Source organism: Narcine bancroftii, chromosome 2, assembly GCF_036971445.1.
Source record: "Narcine bancroftii isolate sNarBan1 chromosome 2, sNarBan1.hap1, whole genome shotgun sequence".
Classification (NCBI taxonomy): domain Eukaryota; kingdom Metazoa; phylum Chordata; class Chondrichthyes; order Torpediniformes; family Narcinidae; genus Narcine; species Narcine bancroftii.
Window position 1 is genome coordinate 86,340,013 of NC_091470.1, and position 16,454 is coordinate 86,356,466.

At 45.2% G+C, this 16,454-nt stretch overlaps 1 protein-coding gene across 15 annotated transcripts in view; it reads left to right on the forward strand.

Annotated features, from left to right (window-relative positions):
• LOC138753859 (alpha-(1,6)-fucosyltransferase) overlaps nucleotides 1–16,454 on the forward strand; it is an 852,902-nt gene that overhangs the window by 476,717 nt on the left and 359,731 nt on the right. Inside the window, exon 8 of one of the 15 annotated variants that reach the window (XM_069917369.1) lies at nucleotides 3,659–3,771. The exons of the other annotated variants lie outside the window; for them this stretch is intronic. The gene's annotated coding sequence lies outside the window, so the exon portion shown is untranslated. The remainder of the gene's footprint in view (nucleotides 1–3,658; nucleotides 3,772–16,454) is intronic. 15 annotated transcript variants of the gene reach the window in all.

Genomic DNA, 16,454 nt, shown 5'->3' on the forward strand with positions numbered 1-16,454 from the left:
TTGGTCACTTTTTGGTTGATTTTTGATCCATATATAACAGTGGTTCTCAACCCTTTTATTCCCATTCACATACCACTTTAAGTAATCCCCATCCCATCGGTGCTCTGTGTTTAGTAAGGGATTGCTTAAGATGGGATGTGAGTGGAAAGGGAAGGTTGAGAATCACTGCTCTAGACCCAATTGTTACTTAAATATTTTGCTTGAGAAAAATTATCATTGAAACCGTGCACATAACGAGTTAATGAGGTACGATTAAAACAGTGGTTTTCAAACTTTTTCTTTTCACCCATATCCCACCTTAAGCAATCCCTTACTGATCACAGAGCACCGTTAACAGAGGGATTATTTAAAGTGGGATGTGAGTGGGAAGGAGAAGGTTGAGAACCACTGCCCTTAGCATAAAACAAAGTAAGCTTTCAGGAAAAACCTTTGGCAAATGTCTCTCCAGATTTCCCAGTTCTCTGCATTTTTAACTTTCCTCATTTTCTTCTACCCTGTAGCTCTGAAATACCAGGGTCAGCAATTGACACCTCCAAGGGTTAAAGCTGCAGACTTTGTTTTTAATCAACCAGTCTGTTGTATCAACTGAGTGATTTCTGAACTCGGATTTGAAAGCTATCTGGCTAAAGGATATTTTTGTCTCCTTTTCTCCAAGATTACTCAGTTGAGCATAGACTACCAGAGGCACTCTCACATCCTTTCATTTGTAGTCTCTTTTTAGGTCCTGGCATTCTAAGAAGGAATCCTAATGGTTGCTTCAAGTCACTGAGACAGGTGCAAGTTCATCAGGAGGGAAAAGTGTAGCGAAAGCCTGTTCACGTCACCGCCAGCTATGAGTAAAATGAAGCCCACGTTGTCCAAGGGAAATATCATTTGATCCAAATGTAGTCATAGTCAATCCAAACTGGAATCAAGCCTGAACGTCATCCACACATGACACCACTGTATAGTGAACTGCCTCAGACAACACAGTAAGCAGCCTCTCGATGCCGGCCATCGTCAACAACAGCCACGGCATTCGGTTTGAAATTTAAATTTAGACATACAGCATGGTAACAGGCCAATTCGGCCCACAAGTCCGTGCCACCCAATTAAGCTAGACCCCCGGTACATCTCAAACGGTGGGGGGAAATTGGAGCCCCTGGGGAAATCCCAAGCAGATGCAGGGAGAACGTAGAAACTCTTTACACACAGCACAGGATTCGAACCCTGGTCCCAGTCGCTTGCACTGTAAAGGCGTTGCGCTAACCGCTATGCCAACTGTGCTGCTCATTTGCTTGTAAGGTTTATGTTTGTCAAGTTTATATCAGTTTTTCCAGATATGTGTCCTTGGCCTGTCAATGTTATCCTTGTAAATGTTGTTATCTAACTGCCCTCCACCTCCCCCCCCCCACCCCCATTTCCTGTGCATCCTTGTGTGAACAACGAACAGTACAGTGCCAGGACAACCCCTTTGGCCCACGTGTCTGTTCTGAGCATGATGTCTAAATCAAATCTGCTGCGTGAACCTCAGAGCTAACCCTCCATCGCCTTCATATTCATGGGTCTATCTGAAGGACTCTTAAAAGCTACTACAGTACATTTCTGATCATCCAAAAAGTTTGGGACCAGACATTTTTCAGTTAATGGATGTTTCAGATAACCAAGAAATGTCTTTAAGAAGCCCAGTAGCATCAGCAGATACTTGTATCAGTGGGTAAACAACAACAAAAAACAGCAGGCTTTTCAAGCATGAAACAATGTTTAATTCTTACCTAAAAATCACTGTGATCTCTGCTTACAAAATAAGATAAATGCAAATTCCCGACACCTCCCCACCACCTTCGCCAATCACCGACACCTCCCCACCACTGCCACTGATCCCTGACAGTTCCCCACCACCTCACCAATCTCCAACACCTCCCCACCATCTTCACCAATCTCCAACACCTCCCCACCGCCATCACCAATCACCGACACCTCCCCACCACTTCCACTGATCCCTGACAGTTCCCCATCACCTTTGCCAATCTCCAACACCTCCCCACCACCTTCGCCAATCTCCAACACCTCCCCACCACCTCACCAATCTCCAACACCTCCCCACCACCTTCGCCAATCTCCAACACCTCCCCACTGCCATCGCCAATCACCGACACCTCCCCACCACTTTCACTGATCCCTGACAGTTCCCCACCACCTTCGCCAATCTCCAACACCTCCCCACCACCTTCGCCAATCTCCAACACCTCCCCACCACTGCCACTGATCCCTGACAGTTCCCCACCACCATCACCAATGTCCGACTCCTCTCCATCACTGCCATCAATCCCCGACAACTCACCTTCTCTGAGCCAGCATCCAGCCATTCAGCATCTGTCTTCCTGGCTGGTTCTGAGCTCTATTGTCACCAAACTGGCACCAACAGAGTGTCAGAGCCCCACATGAGCATGTTGGGTGAAATTCTTTTCAACTTGTGACATCATGTCACCTCCGAGAAAAATTTGGGATAACTGAGATTTTCAGTTAACTGATCTCCGGATAATCAGAAACATACTGTATTGTATCTGCTTCCATCACTACCCAGGTGCCCACCAATCTTTGTAAAATACGTGCCCTGTTGTCCTTCAGTGGGTGATACTTTTGCTCTAGAGAAAAAGATTCTGACAATCGGGACCAAGGTTCGAGTCCCGCGCTGTCTGTAAGGAGTTTGTATGTTCTCTCGTGTTTGCATGTGTTTTCCCTGGGGGCTCCGGTTTCTGCCCACTGTTCAAAATGTACCAGGGTTGTAGTTTAATTGGGTGTAAATTGGGTGGCACGGACAGGTGGGCCAAAATGGCTTGTTACTGTGCTGTCTGTCTAAATTTAAATAAATAAAAACTTCTTAGGATTTCATAAGCCTTTATCAAGTTTTATACACCTCAGCATTCTGCACTCCGGAGAAAACAAGCCATTTGCTGTGTTAACCCAGGGCCAATCCAAGTCTAACGTAATCTTCATATTTTAGACCCTTCCAGATCTTTAGTTCAATACATGACAGTGCAGGAGGAACTCAGCAGGCCATGAAGCATCCATGGAAAGCAATAGGCAGTTGGCAATTCTGGCCTGAGCCCTCAATCAAGGATGCCAAAAAAAAATGTTTAATGGGGGGGGGAGGGTAATGGGGTGGAGCACAGGCTGGCAGGCCATAGGTGGATACAGGTGGGAGGGGGAAGGAGCTGAGGGGAGCAGGATGAGAAGCATGCCTTGACAGGAGAAAGAAGGGAAAGGGGGTGGGGAGCTGCAGGTGTGGATGACCGGCAAAGGAAAGAAGTGGAAACAGAGGACTCAGAGGATTGAAGGAAAATGAGGATGGATTGGGCGAGGGGATTGGCAGAAATTGGAGATGTCAATATTGATGTCGTCTGGTTGGAGAGGGTCCAATTTGGAAATTTGTTCCTCCAATTTGCAGGTGGCCTCAGTTTGGCAGTGGATGAGACCATGGACAGACATGCCAGAGTGGCAATGGTGTGTGCCATTAAAATGGTTGGCCACTGTTAGATGCCTGTAATCACAGTAAACAGAGCCAAGGTGCTTAATGGAGAGATTAATCTCCCTGTAACTCAATTCCTGAAGACCCAGCAAGATCCAAGTAAATCTTCTCTGCACTCTTTCAATCTTATTGATATCTTTCCTGTAGTTCATTATCTCGGAAGATCTTTCCTGGAACCAACACACCAATAGCATCATGAAGAAAGCCTCTACTTCCTCAGGAGTTTGCGGAGGAGCTAGTGGAGTTGTTCAAGTGAACCGGTACGGACTTGAAGGGCCGACATGGCCTGTTTCCATGCTGTAAATGGTTATATGGTTATATGGTTATGTCCCAGTCTGCATCCAGCTTCTCCGACGTAGTAATGGATGACCCCTGCTGATTTACAAGTGAAATGTTGATTTACTTGGAAAGACTATCTGGGGCCCTAAATGGTGGTGAGGGGGGAGGTTTGGCATGTCTTGCGGTACCAAGGGAGACCCTTGTGGATGCCAAAGGGGCGTGTAGTGGAAGGGATGAGTGGCCAAGGGGATCATGGAGGGAGCAAGCCTTATGGAAAGTGGAGAGAGGAGGAGATGGAAAGATGTGTTGGGTAATGGGATGCCATTGCAGGTGGCAGAAATTGAGGAGCCCAGTAAACTGGAGTGGAGGCTGGTAAGGTGCTAGGATGAGGAGAACCTGTCCTGGTTACGTCTAGGAAAGGGATGGGGAAGGGGCCGGGCCAGACATGCGGAAAATAGAGGAGATCCGGACAAGGGCTGAGTTGGTGGCAGTAGAGAGGAGGCAGTGATTTCAGAAGAAATGGGTCTTCTTGGATGCCCCTGAATGGAAAGCATCATCCTGGGAGCAGATGCAGAGGAGTTGAGAGAAGGGAATAGGATTGTAAAAGGTGACAGATTAGCAAGAGGTAACTGTTGGAGTCAGTGGGTTAAAAGACGATGTGTGTAGATTATTCCATTTATGTTTGGTTTCTTTTCCTGATTTTGCTCAGCCATGGCAACACTTTTAGTGATTTGAGTGTCTGTCCACTGGAACCCCTTTGTTCCACAGCATGAAGCAAATCATCCTGACCTGTCCAATGAGTTGCGCTGGGTTGATGCAGCTGGGGTGGCCCCCATATGGACACATCTGTTTTCTGGGAATGACCACCCAAGCCAACAAACTGCATATGGACGTCGAATCAGGCTGGTCAGCTTGCTAAGCTCCACAGGCTCCCTGAGAGCCTCTGGGCTAGAAGATTTTCAGCCATGTTCCCTTGACACCCAAGAGGCATACCTAGCAATGAAACTTAATATCAGTTCCTTAACATAGGAAATGCAATGTGTTTATGCAATGGAGTTGAGAAATCAAGGGGCATGATTGGAAAGACGTTGCAGGAAAGCTGTGTATAGACAGGGTCTAGTTTTGATCAGTGGGTAGTAGGCAGATGGTAAGTGGTTGAACACCATTGAGAATGGGAAAACATTAAAGGGGGTTTAGTAATGTAGATCACACCATCATACATCGTCATAGAGCTCAGTGAAAACCCCTTTGGCTCACTGTCTGCATTCGTCCATCAATCGTCCATCAACATCAATGTTGTGTTCTCCCACTTCTCAGATTCCACCACTCACTGGGGTCAATTCACAGCAGCCAATGAACCTGACAACCCATCCTCTCATCTTTGGGGTGGGGGGGAGGAATACTGGAGCGCCAGGAGGAAAGCAAACTGGCCACAGGGGCCTTGCACAAACTCCAAGCAGGCTTGAACCCGGGCCTCTCTACGTCATAGTGCCACTTGTGGAATGATTTGGCTTTGGAGATGCAGCTGGTTGGGAAATTGAGAACAGGAAATGATTTGGCCACTGGTTTTGGTAATGAATGCACAAAGTTACCTCAGATTAGGGGAAAAGTACTCTTTCTTTGGAGTACAGGCAGGCGTGAAAGGTTTTCTTTTTATGGGCACCTGTTTTGTCATCTGCATTTGTAGCTATCAATTCAAAGCTACAGGGACATTTTTAGCAAAAGGCTAAAAAACATTGCAAATGGTGGCGTTCTATATTATATTGTTATTTCCCTTTTATTGTCATGTAATAATACTTAAAAAATATACAAGCATTGCCCGTTGCCTCTAACGATAGGAGAAAGAGAAGCAAAAGAGAGTCCCTTCAGAGTCACTGAGCATCCCTGGTTTCACCTCCAGCCCTCCCGCAGTCTCTGCAGCTGCACAGACTCCAAACCATTGGTGACCCGAGCTCCAGATTCAACCTCTAATGTGATGGGAAATCCGTCGGAAACCCGAGGCTCTTCGGGAGCCATTCTTTCCCTCAGCATCCTCTCAAAGCTGGTTCCAATACCCATTTCCCTGAGCCATTCTCCAGCAGCCCGCAGCCTAGGTGGATCTTTTGACTGCAGCCCCGGAGACGGTGTGCGTCTTTCGACCCAGGTAGCCAGTGGCCCGCAGCTGAACCCGTTGTTGGTCTGCTACCATGGTCACCATCCTGTGGGGCAGTCTCCTGTGCTTCTTCTTCTTCTCAATGGGAGGGGGGCAGAATGTTCTCCCCGTTTCGGGTGCCCTGCACCAGTATGTTGCTCCCCCGGATACACTGCCCAACACAGGTGCCACCATCTTGGTCACAGACCACATGGTTGCAGGATTAAAAAAAAACACTGTCGGCTCCTTTCCAAGGCTGTTTAAAGCCTGTACAGTACTGTCATGATCAGGTTCAGGCAGTAGGACCCTGTGAAGTAGCAAGGTCTCACTCTCCCAGCTCTCACAGCAGCTCTGTCCACGCCACCATTTTTGATGATAGGGTTATTCATATAAAACTGTTATAAGAAGTTTGGGATGGTTTTAATTGGTGAAAATCCAACAGTGAAATGAAAGCAGCTGGATAGGATATTACTGCAAACCCAGTGGCACACAGGCTGACAAGGAGATCAAAGACTTAAATGTTGTAAGTCATGAGATTTGCTTCATTTCAAAAGATTTCTTTATTCAACTTTTCACAGTGGGGGGATGGTTCACAGAAGACGATTAATTGCAAACAGCAAAGTTTTCAACATTAACTTTTACTTGAAATCATTCATGAGTGTGGGTGTCACATTGGCATGGTTGGCATTTTCTGCAATTATTTCAGTGTAAAAGGCACTCCAAAACACAGGAGGGAGATTTTTCAGCTGCGCCCCCAACTTTTGCTCTGAGTAGGAGATGGAGCAAGATTCTGATTTGCTTGAGCAGTTGAGAAGGCTTCCCCTGAGAGTGCCCAGGACTGATTGCTGCTTTGCTCTCCACTAATGCTCCACTGTCAGCAACTTCACCTTACAGCTAGTTTACAGTGCAACCTTCAGCCATTGCAAAGCACCGCAGACCTCTCCACAGCTGGCACAGCGCTGTTACAGCTCCAGCCACTAGGTTTTGACCTGCCACTGTTTGTAAGTTCTCCCCGTGACCTGCGTGGGTTTCCTCTGGGCTCTCCAGTTTCTTCCCACCCTTCAAAATGTTACGGGTTGGTAGGTTAATTGGGTGACATGGGTTTCAATGGCCAGATGTATCTTCTGCTTTATTGTATAGTTAAACATTTTTAAAATTAAGGCTTAAAGAGGATTTTTAATGGTTTTGAGGAGACTTACAGGAATGCTCTGGTCAAGGAATCTTTCCAGTGTTCTCCCTCCCTCCCCCCATCTCTCCTTCTCCCTCTCCTATCTCTCTCTGTCTCATCATCCTTCTCACCCTCCCTCTCCCTCTCTCCCCTCTCCTCTTCATCTCCCCCTCCCTCCCACTCACTCTATCCCTCTCCCTCTTTCCCACTCCCCACTTCCCTGTCTATCTCAGTCTATGGGGAAGGCTGACCTGATGTCTGCAGTGCTAACCGTGGGTTACATGTGCCCCTGAGACAGTCATGGTGGGTGACCTCATCTCACCGACCTGAGAAAAGTGACCACGGAAGGAAGGCATTGAGCTCGTCAGGGCAGGAAACATTGCCTGTGATTCCACCTGACTTCACTTGGCAGTCTGTGACAGCGCGCATGCTTTAACTCAATCAGTACACAGAATTTATTTTATATTTGGCAATATATCACTTGACAAATTCAGTTGTCAGTGGCACAATTGTGTTTAAGTGAGAAAGCAACTATACATTCAACACAGATGACCATCCCAGTAAGAGACAATGCCTCAGGCAATGCCAAATAAACCAGGACCAAGTTTCAGAATCAGAATTTGTCATGAACTAGTCATGAAATTTGTTATCTTGTGGCAGCAATCACAGTGCAAACATTCATATAAACCACCTTACAACAATAAATACAAGTAGTGCACGAAAAGTAAGGCAGTGTCTTTTGTTCATTGATTATTAAGGAAGCTGATGGCAGCAGGGAAGAAGCTGTCCTTGTGCTGCTGAGGGCTTGTCTTCACTGATGGTAATAGGGTGAAAAGGGCATGACCTGGATGCTGGGGTCCTTGAGGATGGAGGCTGCTTTCATAAGACACCGCCTCATGTAGATGTCCTCGATGGAGAGAAGTCTGATGCCTGTGATGTCGCAGGCCGAGTTAACAACCCTCTGGAGTTTATTCTTGTACCTCCACACCAGATAGTGATGCAACCAGCCAGAATGCTCTCCTTGGAACACCTGCAGAAGTTTTCGCAAGTTTTCTACCAAATTTCCTCAAACACTTCACAAAGTTCGAGAGCTTTCTTTGTGATTGCATTGACATGGAAGCTCCAGGACAGATCCTCAGAGATGTTGATACCCAGGAATTTGAAGTTCTTGACCCTCTCTGCTACTGAGCCCTCGATAAGGACTGGGTCGTATTCCCCTGACTTCCTCCTGAAGTCCACAATCATCTCCTTGGTTTTGCTGATGTTGAGTGCAACTGTTGTTGATGTGGCACTATTCAATGAGGTGATTTATCTCCCTCCTGTAAGCTTCCTCATTGCAGTTTGTTATTTTGCTGACAAATGTGGCGTCATCGGCAAACTTGTAAATAGCATTGGAATTGTCTCTGGGCACACAATCATGGATGTATAACGATGAGAGCAGTGGACTATTCACACATCTTTGGGGTGCGCCTGTGTTGATGATCAGTGAGGAGGAGACATTCCTACCAATTCATACTGACTGTGGTCTTCTGATGAGTAAGTCAATGATCCAGTTGCAGGGTGGGGGGGGGGGGGGGTGGTACAGAGCCCCAGGGTTTGGAGTTTGAGCCTGTGCTCATCATGTTCTGTTCTCAACCATGGCCTAATTTTCTTAGGATACAGTTCACTGAAACCACAGTGACATGGCAAAGTACAACCAACTGACTTTATCTCAATGAGTGCAAGATAAGGGGCAAAATTAAACTTGTTTTGTGGGTAAAAGGCAATAACCCACAATGGTAGTGTCCGTGAATCTTACTTCATTCAAGACAGCAGAGTTAATATAATGGTTAGTGCAGTTATTACAGCGCCAGCAACTGGGGTTCAAGTCCCACACTGTCTGAAAAGAGATTGTACGTTCTCCCCATGGCTGCGTGGGTTTCCTCCCACCCTCCAAAAAATATATGGCAGAGGGGGGGTTGAAGATTAATTGCTAAGTTTGGGTGTCATGGGCTCATGGGCCGGAACAGCCTGTGTAGCGTTCTCGATCAACCACATTAGACAGAAAGTTGTGATTAACAGGCTTTAATCACCTAAAGACATCAACACATCTCACCTGTTGCTGGCCCGGTTCCAAGGCAGGTACTGGGGTAGGAGTGTGGGCGTAACAGCCTTTATAGGGATTTCCAGGAGGGAGGATTCACTGGTTCAGGGGGTGGGTTAGCCCATACAATACATGCATTACAGGGGTTGCACCACAGCCTGTTACCGTGCTGTATTTCTAAATTAAAAAAATACAATAAAACCTCATTAGAACATGGTAGTTGGGGTCAAAGATTTTATACCGCGTTACAGCCAAGTAGCGGAACAGATGCATAGATGTCAGAGTGCGGGGCAGCCGCCGCAGAATGTTGGGGCAAGGGCGTCCCTCACTGGCTGCCCCTGCCCCGACGTCCCACGACGGCCGCCACTGCCCCGAACTCTAGCACCGGGGGGCAGGGACAGCGGGGAGGGGGCCTGTCAGGCAGCAGGGAGGGGGGTCTGTCAGGCATGGGGAGTTGGGTCGCCAGCTGATTGTCATCAGCCCGTCCCTTAGCAGTTTGGGGTCCACAGACACCCGTGCTATAAGCGATTCTGCGGATCAACGAATCGCATGCTAACGAGGTTTCGCTCTAATTTTTAAAAAAAATGTTGTTGCAGTCACTCCAGCTCGTTCCTTGCTCAGTTTAGTTCTGTAGCATTGGATTTAATTTTTGTTTTTGAGATAGGGAACAATGTTCATCCAGATCTAATTGATGTGAGGTGTCAGCTCTTCATGACATGAGGTTGGTCGTCATCAATGGTTTCTTTCGTTTTGCTGTCCCTAGATTAATCCTTGCCCACACCTCCATGTAGGTGAAGTATGACACTGATAGTGTTCCCATGATAATGATACATTAACCATCTGCTCTGAAGTTTAGACTCGAAGCAGCCAATCAGGTACTTCTGAAGAAAAACATCAGCCAAGTTAACGAGAGAACGGCGATAGCAGTACACTTTAATTGAATGAAAAAGAGCGTGGTAAGAGCTGCCAACTGAAGCAGCGAATGCGGCTCGATTTCGACATTCAAGGCATATTTGGATAGGTACATCAATGCGAGAGTTATGGAGGGAAATGGTCCAGGTGTAGTTCAAAGGGGAACCAGAACAATAGTTCAACACAGAGTAGATGGGCCATAGGGTCTTTTTCTGTGCTGTAGTTTTCTACAGCAGTAATCCTCGAACAAAAGAAAAGTGATTGAAGTAGTGAAAATATATCTTTTGTGGTGTTAAGGCAGTCCATGATCTGTGTAATGGGAGGTTATTTGAACTGTTTTTGAACCGAGAAGTGTTGGTCCTCACATACAAGTCTTCAGTGGATGGGAGGTCTGAGCCTGTGAAGTACCGGGCTTTGTGTGTTACCTTCTGTGTTCCTGGGCAATCATATTCCCAAACCAAGTTTGATGCACCCAGTCAGTGTAATTCCCACAGTCAACCTACAGGAGTTTGACAGAGTGTCCGCTGACATGCCAGATCTCCTCAGACTCCTTTGAATGTGCCTTCATAGTTGCCCCAATGTGCTGGCTCCAGGAGAGGTCTTCTGAAATATGGATTCCCAGGAACTTGAAGATTCTGACTCTCTCCACCTATGTCCCATCACTGCAGACAGGTGTGTGGTCCCTCCCTCACCATCCCATCACTGTAGACAGGTGTGTGGCCCCTCCATTACATCACTCCGGACAGTGTGAGTTCTTTTCCCCACCGTCCTATCACTGCGGACAGGTGTGTGATTCCTCCTTCCCATCACTGTGGACAGATGTGTGGTCCCTCCAGCCCATCACTGCAGACAGGTGTGTGGTCCCTCCATCACATCATTGCAGACAGATATGTAGTCTCTTCTTCTGTGTCCCATCACTGTGGACAAGTGTGGTCCCTCCATCCCATCACTGCGAACAAGGGTGTGATCCCTCTGACCCATCACTGCGGACAGGTGTGTGGTCCCTCTGACCTGTCACTGCGGACAGGTGTGTGGTCCTTCCACCCCATCACTGCGGACAGGTGTGTGGTCGTTCCACCCCATCACTGCAGACAGGTGTGTGGTCCTTCTGCCTCATCACTGCGGACGGGTCCGTAGAAACGCTGTTTCGTCTGTTTGTATATGTACGGTCAGATGATAACCAACTTGAACATGAACCGCAGCTGAAGCTAGAAAGCAGAAACAACATTGGTGCTGGTGTTTTTGAACAAGATGGAGGAAAGGTGAATTAAGATGTCCATAAGCAGACTTGTGCAGGTGCTATGTGAAAAGCTGTGGTTAAAAAAATGAAATGATTCAACTTGACAAGTTGCATCACGTAATTCAAATGGGTAATGCATTAAGGAAGAAAGACACGTTAGGTCGAATCAATTTACAGTATCAAGAAAATGAAAATTTCATCTTGCTATTTCATTCGTGTCCTGGTGTTCAGGCTTTTAACGGTTGATCAAAATTCTCTCCACCCAGCCTGTCCTCCTAGTTGCATTATTTCTACACCCATTTTCCCTTCAACATACACTGTTTTTGTGCAGTTCGATTGTAGTGCTTGACATATGGTTTGTATTCCAAATCATGTGATATATGTCAAATTTAATAAGGTGATAAAGAATTGGTTTGGTTACCCTGCTGATGGCAGAGAAAAAAACCCCTCCAATAATCTGCATTGCAAAAGTTTGGAAATCTGGTTTGCCATCTGGCGTTCACCACACTATCTCGAGGGCCCACGTTCCCACTACTTCTATGGCTATTCATGGAATGTGGTTGTCCACTGTTAATTCATGGTGGCTGTAACCATCGCTGAATCTCAGGATTTACTTCAGTGCTTTACTGTGAATAAGTATGTTCTGCCTGTGACCGTATGGGTTTCCTCCAGATGCTCCAGTTTCCTTTTACATTGCAAAGTTGTACATGGTCAGTAGGTTAATTAGTCACATGGGTTTATCAAGGCTGTGTGGGCTCATGCTGTATCTCTATATAAAAAAATACACCGAGGAAAGACACTTATAAGTGATGGGAGGAAGTGGTCAGTTCACACACAGCAAGGTCCCACAGGTTGACAGAAAGTGATCCGATACTTTGTGAGACACTGGTGAGTTCTTCCTGCTGGCTTTTGAAACTTTCTTTCACCTGAGAAAGCAGATAGATTTTGGATAATTTCTCACACAATTCACGTCAACCATAAAGGACTGGAGGATGTGCCTTGATCTTTATATTGATATCTCTGCGGCGGGTCTTAAAAAAATGCAATGCAATTCTTTAACTCCAGGCAAGAATGCCACCAGTGAGCCATGGCATGACACTCCCTTCATAATGCACCATGTGATTACTTAAGACACCGTATTGATCATTGAATCCTGAAACCTTGTTGTTACTGATGATATGGGTGTGCCAAAGGTTATGTGAATGTTAAAGGGATCCTACTACATAAGATGCCATGTTTCCCTTCATAGCTTTACTCTCATATTGAACGATAAGTACATATACTTTATCCCATCCATTAAAAGACAAACCATTTATTTTATTTACCTATTCTCCCCCCTTCCTTCTCTCTGACTGTCCCTCCCTCTTGCATAAGCAAAGTGTAGTTCACAGCTGTTATTAATTGGCATGGATGAATTTTGGACCCCGCTCTGCATCTCTTCGAAGTCCTTTCTTGGCCATTTGTTCCTTTCTCATCACATTACTTACATCTTGGAGTTGCCATAAGTTGACTGTTACCTTCCTGATCATGGTAAATCCAGGAATATAACCATGCTTCCTTGTTTTTTTTTGTATATTTTATTTATTATTCAAAATAAGGTATACAAGCAATTAAAAAGTACTGATAAAGATAGTTTTCTCCCCTAATTCCCTACCCTCCCCCCAACTCCCTCCCGCCCCTTGTAGCTACCCAAAAGAAAAAGAAAGGAGTTAACATAGAATAGTCAAATCATCACCATGGAAGGTGCCATCTCAACCTGGGGAAGGAAAGAAAATTTATACTATATTTTTAGGAACATATGGGAACACAGGAAGTAGGAACAGGAGTAGGCCAAAAATGGCCCATTGAGCCTGCTCCGCCATTCAATACGATCATGGCTGATCTAATTTATGACCTAACTCCACCTACCTGCCTTCTCCCCATATCCCCTAATTCCTCTATCATGTAAAAATTTATCTAACCGAATTTTAAATATGTTTAATGAAGCAGCCTCAACCACTTCCCTAGTTAGAGAATTCCAAACATTCACTACTCTCTGGGAAAAGCTATTTTTCCTCATCTCTGTCCTAAATCTACTCCCCGAACCTTGAGACTGTGTCCTCTCGTTTTTGTTTCCCCGGCCAGCTCAAAAAACCTTCCTACATCTATCCTATCCATACCCTTCATAATCCTATATGTTTCTATAAGATCTCCTCTCATTCTTCTGAACTCGAGCGAATACAATCCTAGACGATTTAACCTTTCATCATAAGTCAACCCCTTCATCCCAGGGATCAACCTAGTAAACCTCCTCTGGACCGTCTCCAAAGCCAGTATATCCTTCCTCAAATATGGAGACCAGAACTAGACACAGTACTCCAGGTGCGGTTTCACCAGTACCTTATACAGTTGCAACATTATCTCCCTACTCCTGAATTCAATTCCTCTAGCGATGAAGGCCAACATTCCATTTGCCTTCTTAATAACCTGCTGCACCTGCAACTTAACTTTTTGTGATTCATGCACAAGCACTCCCAAGTCCCTCTGCACAACAGCATGCTGTAGTTTTTCACCCTTTAAATAATATTCAGTTCTTTTATTTTTCTTGCCAAAGTGGATAACCTCACACTTATTAACATTGTACTCCATCTGCCAGACCTTTGCCAACTCATCTAACTTAACTATATCCCTCTGCAGACTCTCCACATCCTCATTACAATTTGCTCTTCCACTCAATTTGGTGTCATCCGCAAACTTGGCTACACCACATTTTGTCCCGTCCTCCAAGTCATCAATGTAAATGATGAACAGTTGTGGGCCTAACACTGACCCCTGCGGCACCCCACTTACCACTCTCTGCCAACCTGAAAAACTCCCATTTATCCCGACTCTCTGCCTCCTGTCAGACAACCAATTTTCAATCCAGGCCAATAGACTTCTCCGGACTCCACTTTCCTGTAACTTACTGATAAGTCTCTTGTGCAGCACCTTATCAAACGCTTTCTGGAAATCCAAATATGCAACATCAACCTGTTCCCCTCTATCCACCGCATCCATTATATCCTCAAAGAATCCTAACAAGTTTGTCAAACGAGATCTTCCCTTTCAATCTGCCTGATGAACCCTTATGTTCCAAAAGTTTCACTATTTCATCTTTAATGATGGCTTCAACCATTTTTCCAACTACAGACGTCAAGCTAATTAGCCGATAATTTCCAGTCTTCTGCCTACATCCCTTCTTAAAAAGTGCTGTCTTCCAGTCTGCCGGGACCTGCCCAGAATCCAAGGAATTTTGGTATATGACCACCAATGCATCAACTATAACTTCTGCCATTTCCTTCAGAACCCTTGGATGCATATCATCAGGACCAGGTGATTTGTCTGGCTTAAGTCCCACTAGTTTCTCCATCACTACTTCCTTTGTAATAACTATTTTATCAAGGTCCTCCCCAACATTCGCATCCTTAACTCTGCACTTGGGCATGCTGGACGTGTCTTCTACCGTGAAGACTGACACAAAATATTTGTTTAATGCCTCGGCCATTTCTTCATTTTTTGCTACCAGTTTTCCTTTCTCATCCTCCAAGGGTCCTATGTTAACTATGGCCATCCTCTTCCGTTTTATATATTTATAAAATTTTTTGCTTTCTGTTTTTATATTTTGTGCCAATTTACTTTCATTATCCTTTTTCCCATTTCTTATTACCCGCTTTATAACCCCTTGTTGTCTCTTAAAGTTATCCCAATCTTCCAGTTTCCCACTGCTCTTTGCAGCTTTGTACACCTGCGCCTTCAATTTTATACTCTCCTTTATTTCCTTTGTTAACCACGGTTGATTTTTCCCTCCCTTGCTGCCCTTTTTCCTGACCGGAATATATTTTTGTTGAGCATTACAAAATATTTCTTTGAAAATCTTCCACTGTTCCTCAACTGTTTCATCAATTAGCCTGTGCTCCCAGTCCACTCTGCCCAATTCCTCCCTCATCCTATGGTAGTCACCCCTGTTTAAGCATAATATATTAGTTTTAGATCTAACTATTTCCCCTTCCATCTGAATGAGAAATTCAATCATACTATGATCACTATTTCCCAGATGGTCTCTGACTATTACAGCATTTACTCTACCTATCTCATTGCACAACACTAGATCCAGGAGAGCATTTTCTCTTGTGGGTTCCTTAACATGCTGCTCAAGAAAGCTATCGCGGATGCATTCTATGAAGTCCTCTGCCAGACTCCCACGACCAACTTGATTTTCCCAATCTATGTGGAAGATAAAGTCCCCCATGACTACTGCCGTATCATTATTACATGCCTCACTTATCTCTCTATTTATTTCCTGTGCCACTAAACTATTGTTATTTGGTGGGCGATAGATAACACCCACCAATAATTTTTTCCCTTTGTTATTCTTTATCTTTACCCAAATGGACTCAACATTATGTTCTTTAGATCTTATATCATCCCTCACTACTGCCTGGAGCTCATCTTTGATTAAGAGTGCAACTCCACCTCCCTTACCGTCCTGTCTATCTCTTTGCACCACCTGATACCCTTGAAAGTTTAATTCCCATTTAGGGTCACCTTGTAGGCATGTTTCCGTGATGGCTACCAAATCATAGGCATGGGTACCGATTTGCGCCTCAAGTTCACTAACCTTATTTCAAATACTGCGGGCATTCAGATAAAGTGCCTTTATGCTCTTTGTCCTTTTAATATCTAGTGACTTCTGTAACCTTTTCTTTTGATTTTTCTGCCCACCAGTTTTTTTTGTAATTTTCTTAACACTATCATTGACCCGAAAACTCACTGCACCATCTGATTATTTACTTTCTCCTCCCAACATTACTTTTCCTGACCATTACTTTACCTTCCCTACCCTTTTCCCTAACACTCTGGTTCCCATACCCCTGCCAAATTAGTTTAAACCTTGCTCCACTGCTGTACCAAACATACTTGCCAAAATGTTGACACCTTTTGGATTTAGGTGCAACCTATCCCTCTTGTAAAGATCATGCCTTCCCCAAAAGAGATCCCAATGTTCCAAGAAGCCAAATCCTTGCCTTGTACACCAGCACCTCACCCACATGTTCATTTTCCTTATTCTTACATTCCTTTCATTACTTGCATTTGGAACAGGTAGTAATCCCG